Below are 21,395 nucleotides of genomic sequence, written 5' to 3' on the forward strand. Positions count from 1 at the left end.
TTACCGCGAGAGACCACATGATTCTACTTGGCACTGAAGGGCAATAAGATAATACCCTGTGTGTGTTCTGGTGGCCGTATAAACCGAGCCGCATGTCCTCTTTCGAAGCAGAGAAAGCATGAGGTTTGAGGTAGTGGTTTGGTAACTTTTTGAAAGTCTGTTTGTAGGACTGCACTGCAGAGATTAGGTCAGTCTGAAGTAGATTTGAATGATGTTCAGGCCTTGGGAGCTTTCTACACCGGGTGTACGCCTGTTCTGGATGTGGTGTAGAAGGAACAGGACTGGGAGGGTTTCTTGCTTCCCAGTCATAGAAATGCCTGCAATTATCACTGTTTGTTGTCTCTCAGGAAGCTATTTCGGGAAGGAAGTGTCCATTCCAAGGCTGCTGGTTGGCCTGTCGTCACCCTGGGGGTCTTTGTGTGGGTCACGGGAGCTGTGACTGCTCACGCGTGGAGCTCTATCTTTCTCGCTGCTGCGCCGGTTGACAGCTGATCAGCAACACAGTGTGTGTCCCAGTGGCCTTTGAGAAGAATTCTTTGCATTATTCTTATACAAGGTCCTTTTTCCTTTCAATGTCAACATCGTGTCTTCTAGCCAAGCGATATGTTCTTGCAGAAACAGGAAGTGTGGCCCAAGTGAGAAATGAGGGAATTGATCCATAACTGCTATCAGTTTTCATATAGTTGAGCCATTGTAATTTATACATAAACATGTTAAATCTGTAGAAGTGAGTCACGGTGCCAGATCCTCACAAATGCCGAATGTCTATGTGGGACCTTATACCAGTATAAGCTGGCGGCTCCTGACAGATGTAGACAGGGACAGAAGTGCCTGTGGATGGGTGTGGGTGTACATGAGTGTACATGCGTGTTGTGTGTTCTGCTTGCCGGCAACGCCCAGCGGCACCCGGTGCCCGGTCTTAGCTTCCAAACACCGTTCTTCACTAGAAGGAGCCCTGGTCCAAGGGCTGGGGAATCAGGTATCAGATCTGGAACCAGTTGAGCAACAAAACAAACCATTTTAACTGTGAATTATAACCTACCAAGCCAGACTCCATGAGTACATATGAACATATATAAATGAATGCTGAAAGATGAAATAATTATTTTTCAGTGAATATGGCAGATCTAATGATTTAGAAGGAATGACAGGAAATCAGTGGATGATAAAACTAGTAGTGAAGAATTCATGGAAAAGAGAATATATATGCACATAAGGTCGTGGTGCCTCCTCCCAAATCTTAATTTCAACGTGAGAAGTAGCGTCTTTGCTTTGAAGGAACTTAAGTACCACCTTCACTGAGTTGCTGATGTTAACATTGTCACACAGGACAGACTTGCGGTGTCCCTGCTAAAATGCATACTCTTGAGTCTAGTCTGGAAGATACATAACTGACCTGTATTCTTTCACATTTCCAATTTCAAGAAACACAAAACCTGAGAAACTTGGATGCTGGACAGGTAAAAATCACATGACAAATCAATTCATGATCCTGGATTGGATCGAAAAAGAGGAAGACAAAGTAAGAAAATTATGGAGACAGTTGACAGCATTTGAAAGTGAACTTTGTATATGACATTTAAATTTCCCGATCTTGAGGAAAATGAATGTGAGAGCATATCCTTGTGTTTAGGAAATACATTGTAACATTTAGGTATGGAGGGACATAGTATCTGAAATTTATTTTCATTTGACTTAGAAAATTCATGGGGGAGGGAGGAAAGCAGTGTGATGTAAGATAGGAGCAGCTGGGCCTAAGTTGAGCCTGGTAAGTTATGTGGGAATTCACTACGCTGGTCTTGCAGATTTTCTGTGTCTTTGAAATTACATTCAAAAAGTTTAAAATGGAGAATATGCAAAACAAAAAGCGATTTGTGCAAGTGAGTGGACTGTCACCTCATTGATCCCTTCAGTTTTTGGCCATGAGCCAAGTCAGTCACACAGTGGTTTATGACCTGGGAATTAGAAATAGTGGCCAGATGACCAGGCTCTATATCTAGTTAGGGAGAGTAGTGTGTACAAAGGCTGACCAAGACCAAGCAGTGCGATGAGCTGCCTGTGGGTGTGATGTTGTGGGTCTGGGTCCTGTCTCAGGTGGCAGCGTCTGGGGGGTTTAAGCCAGAAAGCCACGTCCGATTCCCTTTCAGTGGGATCATTCTCACAGCTTCAGAGCAAACTGCCCCAACCCGTCTTCACTCACGCTGGCCATTTTTGGTGGTGATGGTGTTTTTATTCTGCTAACACCGTTCTCACTGACAGTTTAGGGCCTTTGAGCGGGCTTTTCCCTGTGTCTCAAAGATTCTCGTCTTGACAGCCAGTATGGTTCATTCCTGTTGTTCTGATTTTGTGTTAAGAAGGTTCTTCCCTAGCTTCACAGTTTGGAGTTGCCACTGCATCTGTCTCTGCTTTAATTCCCTACCCCATCTATCACCTGTCTCCTCCCTTAAGAATTGGCCAGCGTGAGATGCCATGAGACTGTCTGCCTTAACACCGCTGCGACCCCAGCCCATAGGGACTTACAGAGAAGGCATTCAGTGAATGTGTGGAATTAATGTAATGGGTTAATAGCCACAAAATGTCTTAATGGTTGTTTTAGTCCATTTCCATGATGCTGATAAAGACATACCCGAAACTGGGAAGAAAAAGATTTAGTTGGCCTTGCAGTTCCGCATGTCTGCGGAGGCCTCAGAATCATGGTGGGAGGCGAAAGGCACTTCTTACATGTCAGCAGCAAGAGAAAACGAGGTAGAAGCAAAAGCGAAAACCCCTGATAAACCATCAGATCTCATGAGATTTATTCACTATCACAAGAATAGCACAGGAAAGATGGGCCCCAGTGATTCAATTACCTCTCCCTAGGTCCCTCGCACAATACATGGGGATTCTGGGATGTAGAATTCAAGTTGAGATTTGGGTGGGGACACAGCCAAACCATATCCATAGCCAACACAGTCCTGGCCCATGGCTGGTGTTGAGCTGAGCTGCGACCGTGGCTGTGTGAGTTTTGGGTGTGAGGCGTGCACACGCCTCTCAGCGGTACAGTGAAAGGATTTGGAGGCTCAAACGTGTGACCTAAAAGAATCTCCAAAGATCAAGGTCCATTCACCCTAAAAAGAAAAATCTCAGCGCAGTTTAGAGCCAGTGTTTGCTTTTGGATATGGATTCTACAGTCATAAAATGAATAAATAAAAGTCTGTAAATAAATTTTAATGTCTTTACTGGGATTGTAAACACTGATTTTCTTTCCTCACCCACCCATCTGTTGGTGAGTATCAGATGGATGAACCGGGCTGCGGGGACAGAGAGGAGGGTGCAGCTTGGCCTCTGGGACCTCAGCTGAGCACTGAGTGAGCTGTCTCCGTTTCAGACATCCACACGGAAGTTGTCCAGGCGGCTCTGGCCAAACCCAAAGAGCAGAAGATGGCCGGTGCCTATGCCTTCCAAACGCAGGTCCCTGGTCGTGCAGACCTCCATGGACGCCTACACCCCTCCAGGTAAGGGACACGCTCCCCGACGCTGCCTCCTGAACATGCTGGGTGCCTCAGAATTGACCACTAGCCCAGCAGTCGAGTTTTTGCCTTCAAAAGTGGGTGCAGGATGGGAGCTCTCCACAGATCCACACCAGCAGCGAATCAATCCAAGCCTGCCCATGTCACGATGACCCAGCAGTGCCTGTGCTACTTGCTAAAACAAGAGCTGGAAAGCTTCAGAGGAAGGTTAGGGATCCTGAGTGTGCTCAACATGTTACCTACAATGTGTAATACTCAGCAAATAATCACTGCATACACAGACAAACAGGAGGTAGAATCTGTGGTCAAGAAAAAGGCAGTAAAAAGTGCACACATATGCAGGGTGGTCTCTGTCACTCACCACATGAGGCGGCTGAGCACATAAAGTGCGCCCGGTCTGAAGTGGACTTGCTGCGTGAAAGACATGCCAGTTAATATAAAAAACAGAAAATATTGTATTTGTATTTTTTTTTTTTTTTTGAGACGGAGTTTCGTTCTGTTGCCCAGGCTAGAGTGCAGTGGCGCGATCTCGGCTCACTGCAATCTCCGCCTCCCAGGTTCATGCCGTTCTCCTGCCTCAGCCTCCCAAGTAGCTGCCCTCTGCCACGCCTGGCTAATTTTTTGTATTTTTAGTAGAGACGGGGTTTCACCGTGTTAGCCAGGATGGTCTCGATCTCCTGATCTCGTGATCCACCCACCTCGGCCTCCCAAAGTGCTGGGATTACAGATGTGAGCCACCTCACCTGGCCTATTTGTATTTCTTATTGAAAGTATAGTATGAGCATTTCAAGTTAAAAATATACTAGTAAAATTAATTGTACCTGTTTATATGAGGCTACAAGGAAGGTTTCAAGTTCTATAACAGGACTCTCATAATTCTGTTGGAAAGTGCCCGTCTAGATGTCTGATACAACAGAAGACCGAGTTTTTAAATCTATAATTATAAATATTTAGGGAATCAAATTACAACGTGTCAAAGAATGAAAATATTTTAATTCTTGAGCCAGAGGAAGGGAAGACACTTTTTACTATAATGGAGTTGGGGAATTTCAGGTTCCATACTTGATAATCTTGAGAATTGTCACTCCCTCCTCACAGGTAAAAAGCTGAGCAAACTGAAAAATCAGCAGTTCTTCTTAAACCTGCACGAGACCTGAGGTCACAGGCAAGCCACTGTCCGTAGATTGGCTGGACAGGTAAAGCAGATGAATCACCATACACTGGAGCACAATGCTCCAAGGAACCCACACTGGGATTGGAAAACCTGAACTGGAATTGACAAATTGCTGCAGTGAGGTGCGGCCACGTCTGAGAGTTAAAACCTCCAGGAGGCCTGTGCATATGGGTCTCATGCTTTTGTGAGTTGTATCATCAGTTCAACCAGGTTCGCGAAGTAAACATCACAGAAAAATCCCTTCATACTTACTACAGGGGAAAGAGAATAGGAATCATTTTTCAATATGCAGGTGCACTCTTCACTAGGTCTACCTTCCAGAGAAGCTAGTTAACTAGAGACTCACCTGGTGGGATTTTATCAGAGCCTTCTGACCTGGGGAAAAGGGAAATACCCAATTCCAACCTCTAGAACTGAAAAGCAAAAAAGAACAGAGTATCCAAGCACTATGGGACTTCCAGAGAGGCAGAAAATATGCATAACGGTAATACAAGGGGGAAGAAAGAGGAACAGAAGAAATATTTGTAACAGTAATAGCTGAATTTCCTCAGATTAATGCCAGACACCAAACCATAGATCCAGGGAGCTCAAGAAACACCAAGAAGGATAAATGTAAAAACGAGGACCACAAAAACAAAACAAAAATAAACTCTACTTGGGCATAAAATATTCAAACTATGGTGAATCAAAGATTAAAAAGCAAAGAAACTAGAGTCATCTCCTTCCCTATGGAGGATCAAAGATAAGAATTATATTCAACTTCCCCTCAAAAACCATGAAAGCAAGAAATGGAGTGAAGTATTTAAACTATTGAGAGGAAAAAAATTCCATTAACCTAGAAGTCTATACTCTGTGAAATTATCTTTCAAAAGTGAAGAAAAAGTAAAGACCTTCTCCGGCAAAAATTGCAAAATGTGTTGCCGGTAGACCTGCCGTGCAAAAAATGTTCAAAGTTCTTTAGAGAAAATAGTAGAGGTCAGTAACTCAGCTGTACATAAGGAAAGGAAGAGCACAGTCTGTTTACAGGGGCTCACACCTGTCATCCTAACACTCTGGGAGGCAAAGATGGGAGAACAGCTGGAGGCCGCTTAGTTTAGACCAGCCTGGGCATCGTAGTGAGACACTGTCTCATTTTAAAAAAAAAAAGCCAAACGTAGTGGCCGACACCTATAGTGCCAGCTACTTTTGAGAGGCTGAGACGGGTCACTTCTTGAACCCAGGATCCCGTTCAAGGCTGCGGTGAGTTATAATGATGCTACTCCACTCCAGTCTGGGCAACAGAGCAAGACCTTGTCTGTTTAAAAAAATAAATAGAAAAACAAAAAGCATCAAAGAAGAAATAGTGAAGGTAGTAGAAAATCTTTCATTTTTATTGATAGATCTAACATAACAGTTCATTCATAATAGCGACAGTATATTACATGCTTATGTATATGTCATATACACACACTTAAATATAAGTGAAATGAAGGAGAGCAGTGATGCCCAAGGGATGGAGGGATGGGAGAGAGCAATTAGGAATTAGGATTATTTTGTTATTATAGTGTGCTTGCATTATCAAGAAACCAGTGTAGTGTCGTTTGAAAGTGGACTTGGGTTACTTGTAAATTTATATTGCAAATTCCAAGGCAGCCACTTTAAAAAAAAAAAAAAAAAAAAAAAGTAACTGATATGCTAAAAAAGGAAAGAAAATAAATCATAGAAAATGCCCAATTAAGACCACAAGGAAAAAAAAAGAGTGAAAGACAAAAACAAAAAACAAGGGCAACAAATAGAAAATAGTAACAAATATGGTAGATGTTAATTCAACTGTATATCATTACTTTCAGTGTCAGTCCAAATGCACCAAACTATATATTGTCTATAAGAAATCCACTTTAGATATAAAGACATACATATAGATCAACAGTAAAGGGATGGAAAAAGATACAAATGTTAACGCTAATTTTTTTGTGTGCAATGGCCTGATCTCATCTCACTGCAACCTCTGCCTCCTAGGTTCAAGTGATTCTCCCTCAGCCTCCTGAGTAGCTGGGATTACAGGCATTTGTCATCATGCCTGGGTAATTGGTTTTTTTTTTTCCTATTTTTGTACAGATGGGATTTCACCATGTTGGCCAGGCCGGTGTTGAACTCCTGACCTCAGGTGATCATCCCGCCTTGGCCTCCTAAAGTGCTGAGATTACAGGCATGAGCCACCGCACCCGGCCAACACTCATTTTGGATAATGGAAGTGGTGATATTAATTTCAGACAGAGTCGGCTTTACATCAAGGAAAGTTACCAGAGATGACTATTATGAAATAAAGGGATCAATTCTCCAAGAAGATATAACAATCCTGAAATGTATTTTTGCTAACAAAGCATCAGAATGCCAAAACAAAAACTGATACACTTCCAGGAGAAGTAATTAACCCACTATTATAGTTGGAGACGTTAACACCCCTTTATCAGAAATGGACCAATTCGGTAGCCAGAAAATCAGTAAGGACAAAATTGAAATCGGCATCCTCCGTCAACTGTATATAACTGACGTTTATAGACTATTTCCTCCAACAACAACAGAATACACAACATTCACCAAGACAATACCATGTTGTGGTCCATAAAACACACCTTAACAAATTTAAAAAAATAGGAATCAAACAAGTATGTTCTCAACCACAGTAAAGTAGAAATCAATAATAGATGACGAGAAAATATATTAGGATATTAAAAAATACACTTATACATAATACATTGCTCAAGGAAGAAATCTGAAGATTTCTTCGAATTTTTGAAGTAAATGAAAACGAAAACTTGTTAACAATTTGTGAGCTGCAATGACAGTAATGTTTTTAGGGAAATTTATAGATTTTAAATGCATACGTTAAAAAAACCAAGATCTAAAATCAATCAGCTTCCACCTTCAAAAACTAGAAAAAGAACATCCAATTAAATTCTGAGCAGGAGACAAATAATGAAAGAGCAGAAATCAATACATTGAAAACAGAATATCAGTAGAGAAAAATCAATGAAACCAAAAACTGGTTCTTTGAGAGAAAATCTGTAAGCCTCTAACAAGAAAAAAAAAATACAGCAGATAAATTACCAATATCAGAAATGAAATAAGGGACATAACTACAGATCCCATGGACATTAAACGGATAATAAAAATTATGAACAACTCTATGGCCACAAATTTGATAACGTGGATGAAATGAACCAATTTCTTTAAAGACAGAATCTGCCAAAATTTGAACAGGAAGGAACGATCTGTATAGGCCTTTATCTGTTAAATTGAATCAGTGGTTAATAACCTTTCAAAACAGGAAGTGCCAGGCCCAGATGGGTTCACTGGTGAATTCTACCAAATATCTAAGAAGAAATTATACCAATTATCTACAATCTCTTTCAGAACATAGAAGCTGAGGAATGCTTCTTAACTCATTCTATAGAGCCAGCATCATTTTAATATCAAATACCATTTTAATAACAAAATATTACAAGAAAACTACAGAACATCTCTCATGAACATAGATGCAGTAATCTTCAATAAAATATTAGCAAATTAAATCTAACAAAAATGTGCACTAAAACCACATGGAATGTCACATATCCAAAGCTGGTTTAACATTGAAAAGCCAATTAACGTAATTCATCACATTAATGGGTCAAAGACTAACAGATGCCTCATCTAAGAAGATATAGAGATGGCAAATCGACGTATGAAATCATGCTTCACATCATGTGTCATAGAGAAATGCAGATTAAAGCAACAGTAAGATATCACTACGCCAGAATCCAGAACACTATCAACACCAAAGCCTGTGAAGACGTGGAGCTGTGGGAATTGTCTCTCAATCATTGCTGGTCTTAATGCAAAATAGAACGGCCTTTAGGAAGACAGATTGGTGGTTTCTTACAAAACTAAAGATACTCTCACCATATGATAAAGCAATTAGATTCCTTGGCATTTGCTCAAAGCAGTTGAAAACTTATGTCTACACACAAAGCCTGCACGTAGATATTTAGAGCAGCCTTATTCATAGTTGCCAAAACTTGGAAGCAACCAAAATGCCCCTCAGTAGGTGAATGTATAAGTGAGCTGTGGTACATCCAGACAATGGGGTATTATTTGAGGCTGAAAATAAATGAGCTATCCATAAAAAGACACGGAGGAAACTTAAAGGGCATATTGCTAAGTGAAAGAAGCAATCTGAAAAGGTTGTTGTATGATTCCAGCTTTACAACATCCTGGAAAAGGCAAGACTATGGAGACTGTAAGAAGATCAGTGGTTGCCAGGGGGAGGCAGGGATGAATAGGCAGAGCAGGAGAATTTTTAATATCATGTGATCTCTGTATGATACTGTAATGGTGGATACATATTATGCATTTGTCCAGACCCATATATTGTACAACACGAAGAATGAACCCTGATGTGAATGATGGAGTTGGAGTGGTAATGATGTTTCGCCATAGAAGTATCAGTTGTGACAAATGTACCAGTCTGGTAGGCAATGTCGATGATAGGAGATGGTGTACATATATAGGGTATACATGAGACATCACTGTAAAGCTGGAAAATATGACACTGAGATGAAATGGCGCTGATGGGCTTAACAGGTTGGAGAAGGAAGATGAAAAGGAATTAACCAAAGTGAAGCCCAGAGAAACAAAATGAAAGAAAAGCCAACAGAACCTCAAGCTCCTGTGATACGTCAATATACTTGTAATACAAGAAGGAAAAGAGAGAGAAGAGCAGGAACCTTTGAAAAAAGGAGTCCAAATTTTCTCAGATTGATGTCAAACCACCTGTGTCCGGCCCTGAGAAGTTCAGTGAATTCCAAGCAGAACAAGTATAACAAGAATCACATCCACGTTCATGATAGCCAAAGTACTGAAATCCCAAGATGAAGAGGAGATCCCGAAAGGACTCAGAAGAAAAAGACACGTGACACACCAGAGAAGCATTTGAAAAACGCGTGACTTCTGTGAAGACACAGTGGAGACCAGAAGACCATGGAAAGACATTTTTTAAAGCACTAAAAGCAGGAGAAAGGCCTGTCAACTCATATCCAGGGAAAATCTCCTTTATAAACGGGTGAAACAACACATTCCCAAACATGAAAGCTGAGAGAATGTGTTATCAGCAGAACTACACTATAAACGTGCTAAAGAATGTACTTGGCTGATTGCAAACGATATCAGATGAAAGGTTAGCTCTATGAAAAAGAACCCTAGAAATCATAACAGTGCGCTCTACATTTTGTAGAATATAAAATCATAGAATATTTTACTCTATGATTTTATGGCTTTTGTTTTTTAATGATCTTACAATTTTATGATATAAAATCATAAATTGTACATGCTTCTCTATGCCTCCTTTACCTGTTTTGAAGTCCTTGCTGTACCATGCATCGGTAGTTTATTCCTTAATATTTATTCATATTCTATTTGATAGATATGATACATCCTGTTTATTCATTTACCAGTTGGTTCTTCATTGTTTCCAGTATTCAGCTGCTGTCGACATTTAGCTACATATCTTTGTGTATGCATATAATTTCCTTTATCTGAAGTGGATGCCAAGTAGCATGATTGAGTCTTATTGTAAGTTTAGGTTTAGCTTTTTAAAAACTGCCAAATTATTTACAAAATAACTGCACCATTTCACACTTCCACCAGCAGCATATGCGCATCCCAGTTTCTCCACATCATCACCACCGATAGTTATTGTTGATGTTTTGATTTTTACCATTCTAATTGATGTGAAATGGTATATCATTGTGTATTTACTTTGCAACAATGAATGATGCTAAGCATTTTTAATGTGCTTATTAGCTTTTAATGTGCTAATTCCTATCCATAGCCATTTGTATATATTGGTAAAATGTTCAGGTTTTTTGCTCACGTTTTAAATGGGTTGGTTGTCGTCTTATGGGTTATAGGTGCCTTATACAATCTGAATATAAGACTTTTACAGATGTAACGTTTCTCAGTGAAAGAACAAACTATTATGTAGCAGACAGAACAAAGCCTTTCCCCCAAGATACCCAGGTCCTATTCCACGGAACTTATGAACCTGTTGCCTGAAGTGGCAAAAGGGATTTTGCAGCTGATTAATTTAAGATCTTGAGATGGGACCATTATCTTGGTTTAAGTCGGTAGACCCACTGTAATCAAGAAGGTTCTGACAAGAGAAAAGAACTGAAGACTGGAGTGATGCCCTTTAAAGATGAAGAGGGGCCAGGAGTCAGGGACACAGGTGGCCTCTAGAAGTTGGGAAAGGTAAAGAAATGGATTTTCCTTTGACGCCTCCAGAAGGAACGTAGTTCTGCTGACACTTAGATTTTACACTTCTGACTTCTCCATCAGTAGGATAATAGATTCGTGTCTTGTTATAAGCCCCTAAGATCAAGGTAATTTGTTACATTAGCTATAGGGAGATAATCATCTTTTAAAACTTTAGTTTTCTATTTTAATGAAGTCCATTTTACTAATTTTTATGGATTGTGTTATTGGAAGTTTTAGAAGTCTCATGGTCTTACTGTTCTTTCCTTTAGGTCTGTGATCCATTTGGAGTTAATTTTTGTGTGTGCAGTAGGGATCTAAGTGGGATTTTTATTTGGTTTGGTTTGGTTTGGGGGATTTTTTTTTCCCACGCTTTTTCTTTTTGGTGTGTGGGTACCCAGTTGCCCCTGCAACATTTGTTGAAAAAACAAACTACCTTTCTCTTACTGAATTGTCTTGAGACCTTTGTCAAAAATAAATTAACCATAAATATAAGGCTTTATTTCTGAGTTTAATTCTGTTCCTTTGATGTACGTGTCTATTTTTGTGCTAATACCACTGCCTTGATAACCATGACTTTGTTAAGTTTTGCAATCAGATAGTGAAGTCCTCCAACTTTGTTTTCCTTTTTCAAAATGATTTTGGCTATTGTAGGTCCTTTGTATTTCCAGATAAAATTGAGAATAAGTTTTCCATTTCACACACAGCCTTCTGGGATTTTATTAGGCAGTGCCTTGAATTAATGGAACAGTTTGGGAAGAATTGTCTTGATAATGCTGAGTTTTCCAATTCATGATCATGAATCTGCCTCCATTTATTTAGTTTCCATTTATTTGGATCTTTAATTTCTCTCAGTAATGTTTTATAGTTGTCATTGTGCACCTTTTTGTTAGAAGTTCAGCTGAGTATTTCATGCTTTTGATGCTATTGTGAATGGAACGATTTTCTTAATTTTATTTTCAGGTTGTTTATTGCTAGTGTATGTATATCTTTATCTTCTGTGACCTCATCAAACTTTGTTTTAGTAATGCAAACATTTTTGGTGTATTTCTTGCCATTTTCTATATCTCAAGGTCTTGTCATCTATGAATAAAGACACTTTTATTCCCTTCTAATCGGAATGTCTTTACTACTAAATTTGTTAAATTGTTTCTCCAGCTAGAACCTACCAGATAATGTTGAATAATAGTGGCAAGAGGGGACATCTTTGTCTTGTTCTCCATCTTAGGGAAAATGCATTCTATTCTTTACCATTGAATACAACGTTAGCTGTGGCTTCTCACGAATGTACTTTAACAGGTTGAGGAAATTGCCTTCTATTCCTGGTTTGTTGAGTTTCATTCTCTTGAATTTGTCAGTACTTTTCTATGTCTCTTAAGGCCAACTTGCGGTTCTACTCCGTAATTCTATATTGTGTATGACATTAATTCACTTTTGAATGTTAAATCAACTTGACTTCCTGTCCCCATGCTGTGTAATTCTAGTCATCACTGGTCATGCTGCTTGGATTTCATATGCTGCTTGCTTGGTTTGCTGCTATTCTGTCGAGTGTCTATATCACATTATTCTGCAGGTTTCTTGGAAAAGGTAGGTGGGAGTGAGGAATGAAAGATTGGAAAGGGTTGTGAGAAGACGTTCTGGGGAGATGGTTGTGCGCCATATGGACACCTGGTTGTGTACCTTTCTCAAAAGTCTCAAGGCTGTGTCAGTTTTACTTTTACTTTGATATAAATTGTGTAAGTTTTCTTAAAAGGCAGGGTGGGCCAGGCGCAGTGGCTCACGCCTGTAATCCCAGCGGTTTGGGAGGCCGAGGCAGGCGGGTCACGAGGTCAGGAGATTGAGACCAGCCTGGCCAACATGGTGAAACCCTGTTTCTGCTACAAATACAAAAATGAGCCAGGCATGGTGGCACGTGCCTGTAATCTCAGTTACTTGGGAGGCTGAGGCAGGAGAATCGCTTGAGCCTGGGAGTGAGAGGTTACTGTGAGCTGAGATCATGCCACTGCACTCCACCCTGGGCAACAGAGCAAGACTCTGTCTCAAAAGAAAAAAAAGCAAGGTGATAGAGAATTTTCAGGCTCCTAATATCATTGCTTGTCTAACAAGTAAACTTTAAAAAATAATTCCCAGACAGCATAAGTCATGTGACAGTGGTAATAAGTGTGAATATTGTTTGCTATTAGTGTCTTTTAAGAAGCAAACCTGTGTTTTAAGCTTATTTGCTGTGACTCCTCCTCTCACCCAATGATCTGGAGCTGCTCACGTGAGCCAGCACCTCCCATCACTCACCTGTAAGTAGGATTCTGAGTGTCATTCTTAGGTTGAAGTTTAACAAATACACCAGCAATTTATTCCCAAAAACCTTGGTACTGCATGAAAAGTTATTAAATGAAAAATGTTCTCCTGAATTAGAGTGAAAAAATGGATGTATTTTATCATAATCCAAGATACTCAATTTGTAGATAGAAAAATCAATAATGAGAATGTATAAGAGACGAATTCTGTAAAAGTGAGTAGATGAGAGTGTAAAATGTGACATGAGGGTTTGTCGTGTGCCCCGGAGGAAAATGGGGAGGTGGAGGGGCCGCTCCATGTGAGGCATATTCTGCTTTCTCTCCTGTTACCATCATCAGCGTCTTGATCCTTAGAGAGCTGCATTCGTATTGAACACACAGACGTAGAAAATCCATCACCCTCATGGGTATCGAACACAGTGACGCAGAAATCACTTGCATGGGTATCTAACACACTGATGTAGAAATAAATCAGCTGCATGGGCATCTAACACACCGATGTGGAAATAAATCAGCTGCATGGGCATCTAACACACGGACATACAAATAAATCAGCTGTATGGTAACTAACACACAGACGGAGAAATCACCTGCATGAGTATGTAACACATACACCAATGTAGAAATAAATCAGAGCCCAGAAGAGCATCTCAGGACTAACAAGGGGTAAACATAGTCACACTGAGACTCCTGAGAGCCACACAGGCCCTCCGCCTCCCCTTGCCCTCTCACTTTCTGACTGACACAAGAAAACACTTGGTTTCTTCCCAAACTACTGTGTAGAGGAAATGTGTCAGTGCACCTTTGAGATGACAGTATCAATCATCTTATAGCATGTTTGTTTAAGGTGTTTTGGAAGCAAAATTCATCATGCTAAAGTTAAATGGTTCATTGTCTGAAAAGTGGTTTAAATTCTCAACAGTGTCTACAGCAAAAAGTCATTGAACAACTGTTCAGACTTGCGTGAAGTAAATCTGTGTTTGAGGGACTGAGATTGTGGTGCATGTTTCTGCTGCAATACATAGCAAATCGTTTTTCTTCTTACAAAGATACCTCTCCTGGCTCAGAAGACGAACACTCAGTGCAGGGGGACTCCCAAGGCACCCCGACCTCCAGCCAGGGTTGCATCAACATGGAGCACTGGATCAGTCAGGCCATCCATGGCTCCACCACGTCCTCCACCTCCTCGACCTCCTCGTCCTCCATGCAGAGCAGGGGCAGCGGGGCTGCCCACAGGCTGGCGGAGGTCATGGCCCAAACCCACATAGGTGAGCATGCTTCACAGTGTCTTTCTGTACCTGTTGTCTAAATGCCTTTGTGGGTGCAGGTTTTCCTCTGTTTGCATCATGGCTGTGGAATCCCTTGGTGGAAAGAGCGCAGAGCCCCTCTGGCCCCTGGGGTGCTTTGGTTGGATTGTTTCTGGAAGCTCCTTTACTGCTTCTCATGCCCAGGTCCCTCCCACAACTGGAATTCCAGGGGCCTTTCTACTGGGGAATCCTGCAGCCATATCCACTCCTATCTTTTCTTCTCACTTATGCTCCTTTGTGAAACCTTAACAGTCCCAGTCAATAGGACAGGGTTTTAAAGTGTGCTCCTCCTGACCACGGGAGTCATTGATGGAAACGAGGGCTTTAACCACGGCTGCTTTATGCTGCTGTCTGCCACAGGTGTTCAGATTTCTTGGGCGTGGCGCCCTTTTTTGTGTAGGTTCTATGACAAGGGAGATCCTCTGTGTTAGAAAAAGAACGAAGTTAGGATCACTGCCCTACAACGTGTGAAGATGCCGTGGAAAAGGAGTGAAGTGAGAATTACTAGAGGTAGAGCCCACGCATAGGGGAGCCATGATGAGCCTCGCGTCGCTCTGCCTTTGAATGGTTCAGGAGAAAATGTTTTCCATCAAGTATGGGACTTGGGTTGAATAGGATTTGGTGTGTGTCTCTATTAAAGCAGTAACCGGAGACGACTGTGAACCAAGTCGCCGATAACAGAGCACGAGCCACAGGCTCAGACCCTCCTGGCACCAGCCACCACAGGAAAGCCTGATCTCTGCAAAACCGTCAGTGGGAAGCAGGTGGACGTCACGTGTGATCAGACAGCCGACAGACACCCCAGAACCCCAGAATGTTCACTTCTAGATCACTGACTCCTTGACACCCAGAGGCGTTTCGGATTGACTTGGGTCCCAGCCCCTTCGGTGCTCACTGACACTGAAAGCGTCAGCTGTTTTCTGTCTGGAACAGGAGTTTGCTGTCAGGAGAGCTGGGTCTGTCTCACTTTTCCCAATAACTGCTGCTGGGATCTTGAAGTCCTTTGTCCTGCTTTAGGCTTTGAGTGAGGGAAAAAAAATTGAAAAAAATAATTTTTCTCTCTCAACTGTTGTGAGTATAAAGGAGAAAACAGAAATACTCTCTAAAAGTTTGCAAAGTAGTACTCAAATGCACAGCAGTATTAAACTTCAGTTTGACAGTTTCAGGAACATATACACTCGTTTATGTGAATTAATAACCCTACCTGAAATCACAGTAGGCTAAACATTGAACAGAAATGTGTGACTGCTACATATTTTTCCATAATAAAATTCCATGTGTATATTGGATCGCAGGATAGTGGCTCTGCCAGACGTGAACGGGGAGGCCAGACACCACCTCTGCCTCTTGGTGGAAGCATTTGTATCCTCGGATTTCATTCAATTTTAAGAAAATACACAGAATCTTACCAAGGAAAACACGTACTTTTGAATAAATGAATCACTGCACTTGGGCCTCCCTTTGTGGGTTTACCCTTTCAATACTGGAGGAAGTTTTAGTACAAAGAATTAATTTATCCAAACTATGAGGGGCTCCTAACTCGTGTACCTCAGGGCTCAGTGTGACCCAAATGTAACTCTCGGGTGATCGCGTTCCGGTAATTTCTAATTGGGCACAAAGATAATCCTCCTAGACTATCTGGAAATTTTCTATAAGTTTGGGAGTCTTTTGGAAAAGCCATGACAAAATAATGAAACTTGAAGAGAAATATTTTGTGTGGCAAAACAAGAGAATTAAAAAGTCAGATATGCATTTGACCTTCTGAGATAATCAGAAGCCTGTGAACGAGAACTTAGCATCTGTGATCGTGCGTGTGCGTGTGTGTTCTAAGGAGTCCAGTCACAACATAGTCACACTGGCCAACCCCCACCCCGGACCCTACATGGTCATAGCCATTACTGTTCCCATTTGATGAAGAAACTGAGGCACAGAGAGCTTAAGGGACATCCCCAAATCCCCAGAAGTTTCCAGAGCTGGGTTTCCAATTCCAGGCCCTGGGCTCCAAAGCGCGAGTAAAGCCCTGGGCTGTGTGGACGGTGGCCGACAGGAAACGGGACCCTTCCATGAACACACACACGCTTCCTGGCGCCCTGCCATTGCCGGTCTAACGTTATTCTAGTTAAAATGCCGCTGACGTGGCTCCTGTTAGGAAATTGAGGTTTCACCGAACTCTGCTCCATTTTCGGCAACATGAGTTATGCTGGGGTCCCCCTTTGTGCCGGATGTGTGTGGCAGACATGGCTGAGATCGGCTTTGGCTTCTCACGGCACCCCCAGGGTGAGCGCCCGCGCTCCGGTCTCTTCCTAAGTTATGGCTTGCTCAACCTGCAGAGCAAATGCCACAACCACCAGAAACACTCATGATGTGCTTCTTTACAGAAAATCATTCTGCACCTCCTGACGTAACCACGTACACCTCAGAGCACTCCATACAGATGGAGCGACCACAGGGTTCCACGGGGTCCCGGACAGCGCACAAGTATGGCAACGTCGAGCTCATGGAGACCGGGGATGGTACGTCCTAAAGCAGAGATGCGTTTTTTTCTGGGAAACGGTTTGTGTTGATGTCCCGTTCTGCGCCCGTGACTGGGTGTGTTTCTTCCTGGGGTACAATCTGCTGCCATTTTATCTGCTGAATAACTAACAGTGGTTCAGCAACTGAGAAATTCTTGTACAGGTGTTAAGACCGTGAACAGTCACTTAGAAGAGCAAGATGAAGTTAAATGTACAACAGAATTACTGTCAGATGGGGGGATATGTTGCTTTAGACTTCGGAGGAAAGAAGGTCTTTTTATCCATGTTGGACAGAGATGTCAGCGACTTGTGTAACAGGCTGTGGCCGAGGGCTGCTTCTTCCTTCCTGTGGCCTGGTCTTGTTATGTGCTGATTACAGCGGCGGTTTGTATCACCTAGCCCCTGTTCTATTTAAGTCTTAGTCCTTCCCTGGGGTCATAAAAGTCAGTGTAGAACCTAGCAGTGAATGAAATACAATGTCCCTGTGTGAAGCCTCATCGAGCAGCCTTGGAATGGTGTAATCTTGCAGTGCACGGGCCTCGCAGGCGGACAAGGAGGCCTATCCGAGCCCCAACAGGTAGACAGGGAGGACTATTGGAGCCGCGATAAGCACAGAGGACAGGGAGGCCTGTGTGGACACAGTGGAGAGGCACAGTGGCCAGGGAGGACAGCGCGGTTGTGTGGATCCACAGGACACTGTGGCGTCTAAGCACGTTCTCCCAGAGGAGAGGACTCTGCGGGCACTGATAGTGGGAGCTGGCTGAGAGTCCAGCGAGTGAGACTCCCTGTGACGTGCACAGCTGCCATCTGCGCAGCAGCTCCTGATGCCAAGATGGTCATGCGATAAATGCACAAAGCGCATCTCCAGCAAAAAGCCGCCGAGTGTCCACATCCAGGATATCCACCACGGTGGCTTTTTGGTGTTAATACGATGAATGTGAGCAGCAGGTGGTCTGCGTTCTGGGTGTGTGTGACTGTGCCACTCCAGTTTTGTTCTCATATCTTGATGAGCATGAACGGTTCCTGACGAGGGTAGGTAAGGATGCTGTGACCTGAGACTCTGCAGTATTGTAGCTTGAGGAACCAAGGAGTTTTTCTCTCTTGCAAACCTGTCAGGGAGGATGTTCCAGGCTGGTGACTGCTCCATGAGGTATTCAGAGATCCAGGTTCCTTTCAGACCCCTGCTCTGTGTTCCCACGGACACGGCTGTCCTTGCTGTGGTTGGGACTGAGTGATTGCCACACTGGCTGGGGTAGGATTAAGGTGAGAGTGGCCATGATTTACCTAATCTACATAATGGCAGGGAGCCTGGGAGTAAAGTGTAGCCATGGCCTGGAGGATGGATGATGGATGTTGGTGAACGACTGGCTGTACTCACCGCAGCTGGCCCAGGGATGGGAAGGACGACTGATTATGCCGTTCAATGGTACCTGGTTCTTTTAGATTTGACTTCCTTATGGATTTTCTGCTGTAAAGAGGAGAGAGCCTGTGGTTCTAGGCCAAACATTTCACTCATCTCATAGCATCTTGTATCCCTTAGCCAACATTTTTGTCAAGTTTCAGAAGTCCTATCAAACTGGCAAGCATTTCTCAATTTGGTTTAACTATTGGATTTGATATCTGTGTCTGCATCTCTATTTTACATCTATGTGGTTATTTGACGCTCTGTAGTACATTTGGAATAGGTTCTATTTGGTGGAAGTTACTTTCAACAAACCCTTGCTGCTACTTGAATTTTCAAGGTTGCAAGTAGAAAGGAGAGAATAAAAACCACATCTTCTCTAATTTTAAAATTTGTTGTTCCTCAAATCACACCAGAAGTACAAATATTACAAATTATAAAAGCAGTCAGAATCGAGGTTAAGAGATTTCTGGGTGATTCTGGCTAATCAGCAGTATTTGCTGAGGTGTGTGCAGCAGAGCAACATGCCAAGAAGCCCTGGACGGGGGAGAGTTGGGAGGCCAGACTGTGACTTCAGAGGTGCTGTTGCCTCAGGAAGAGGAGCTAGATGCAGAGAGGATAAACGGCCACAGGCGTGACTACCGCCATCCTTGCCGCGGTACGGGGGCCTTTGTATGGGGCCCTTTGTGAGCTGAGTTATGAACCAGATGAAGGCTGTACAGGCGTGTGAGAATCCAGGCCAGACTCGATGGGTGGAGGCTTGGCAGAGGTGAGGGGCCAGACAGCCTCGCTAAATGTACAGTGGCTCACTGCCGACAGTGCCCATCAGTCGCCAGACAGACCGGCTTGATCTTCAGCCCCCATGGCAGCTGCCTTTACCTGTCTGCCTCCACCTTCTGAGGCCTATAGGCGTCGCAAATGTGTGGTTTTTAAACAGATTTGGATGAGTTGTTTTCTGCACAACACACTTTGACAGACGGAGACTGGTTCTCCACAATGGCACCAGGGACTTGGCAGGGACTGGTGGGACAGAGCCTCAGAGCACAGCACCAGCTCCCTGGGAGAAAACGGTGCCTGTGGGACGGAAGAAAGAGGAGGCACACAGTGCTGAGGCGTGAACTCTAGTTTGCTCTTAGACATGACACACATGCCTTCTGGAAGTTTGCATGAAGCACTGCTAAAGCCACCAGTGTGGACAGGTCCTTAGATCAGGAGACCCAGAACATAGTTGTATTTGAAATTCTTCACATGCTGCAATCTCTTCAAAGACGACCACAAGTCATCTCTAATAATGTTGTAAAATTAGTTTTTAATTACGTGCCATGGCTTTTTTTTTTCCTTTTTTTTTTGTGGGGTAGGGCCGGTGTGTGACAGTAAAACAACAGATGCAGTGACACAGCTGGTGGGTGTTGGTTCTGGGCCCCAGTTGGGCAGTTGTATGAAAAGAAACCGAAAAGTCTCTACAGTGGTATGAACCGAAACACCTGGATTATGTGTTTTCATGTATTTGACATAAATGCACACATTTGTACGCTAAACACACATTTTTCTATATGTAATAAAATTCACACCTTTAAATAGTTAACATGTATTTTATTTTAGGACTGCCCCCACGATGTGAGGACTAACAGCCACCCCCTCTCCCCCCCAGATATTAAGAGCCACATCGCAGGACAGTGAGGCACCCCCCGCGAGATGGGGACTAATCACCACCCCCTCTCCCCCTCTGGCTATTAGGAGTCACCTCGCAGGGGGGTGAGGCACCCCCCACAAGGTGGGGACTAATAGCCACCCCTTCTCCTCCCGCTGGCTGTTAGGGGCCATGGTGGACTCACAGCCTGTTTATGATATTGTGAGTAATATCATCTCCCCCTCTGGAAATTATGAACTCTTTCACAGATGGTTGTATACCCTCAGTGTGTACACCGTCAGAGGGTGTACACCCGTCTGTATTGGGAGTAATATCATCCTCTTCCTCCCTGAACGTTAAGAAGAATATCCCAGGATTGTTTCTACTCCCTGCATTATTGGGTGTCATATCTTCCTCTCCCACGTGGAAATTAGAAACAATATCACTGGGGGCGTGTACACCTTCTGTAATATTTAAAGTAATATCATCCCCTTCCCTCCAGGATCATGGGAACAATATCCCTGGGGAGTGTACGCTTTCTGCCATATATGTCATAATATCATCCCTCCCGCCTTGAAACATGAAGGACCATCTCACACGGGGTGTATAACCCTTGGTGCGATATTGAGAATGCAATTATCCTCTTTCCCCCCGGCATATTTGGAAAAATATCAGAGTGAGTGTACCCCTCCTGCCATATGAGGATTACTATCCTCTTCTTCCTTTCTGGATATTAGAAAGAATATCATACGTGGGTTTGCACTTTCTTCGATATCTGGGGTCATGTCATTCTCTCTCGTTTTGAATGGCAAGAACAATGCCTTGGGGGGGATGTGCATACCCTGCCATATTGGGAGTAATATTACACTCTCCCCTCCTTGATAATTAGGAACAACATTCCATGCTCTCTGTCCCTGGATATTAGGAACAACATCACAGGTGTAGTTGTACACCCCCTGCGGTATTAGGAGTAATATGATTAATTATTAAACATCTATGATCGATATTAACAATTATCAATGATACTATTGATAGGATACCATTATTATGGATAATTATTTTAAATATACGATTATGCATGCTTAAAATAATTGTTAATGTTAATTCTTATTACCAGCATCACTTAGTATTGATTTAAGTAACATTAATTGCTGATATCATCATTTTATTAATAGTGATATTACTATTGATTAATGCTAATCATTAACATTTTTAACTAGTATTTTACTATCTTTACTGTGATTATTAATATCGATGATTACTCTTCATTTTTCTTATATTTATTAATATTAA

The 21,395-nt window shown here is 42.6% G+C and overlaps 1 long non-coding RNA gene across 1 annotated transcript; it reads left to right on the forward strand.

Annotated features, from left to right (window-relative positions):
* Nucleotides 1-3,270: 3,270 nt before the first annotated feature.
* Nucleotides 3,271-6,462, forward strand: LOC144333688 (uncharacterized). Its single transcript, XR_013402618.1, has 2 exons — nucleotides 3,271-3,494; nucleotides 4,608-6,462. It is a non-coding gene; the product is annotated as an uncharacterized LOC144333688 (long non-coding RNA).
* Nucleotides 6,463-21,395: the final 14,933 nt, after the last annotated feature.

The sequence above is a fragment of the Macaca mulatta genome, chromosome 13, assembly GCF_049350105.2.
Source record: "Macaca mulatta isolate MMU2019108-1 chromosome 13, T2T-MMU8v2.0, whole genome shotgun sequence".
Classification (NCBI taxonomy): Eukaryota; Metazoa; Chordata; class Mammalia; order Primates; family Cercopithecidae; genus Macaca; species Macaca mulatta.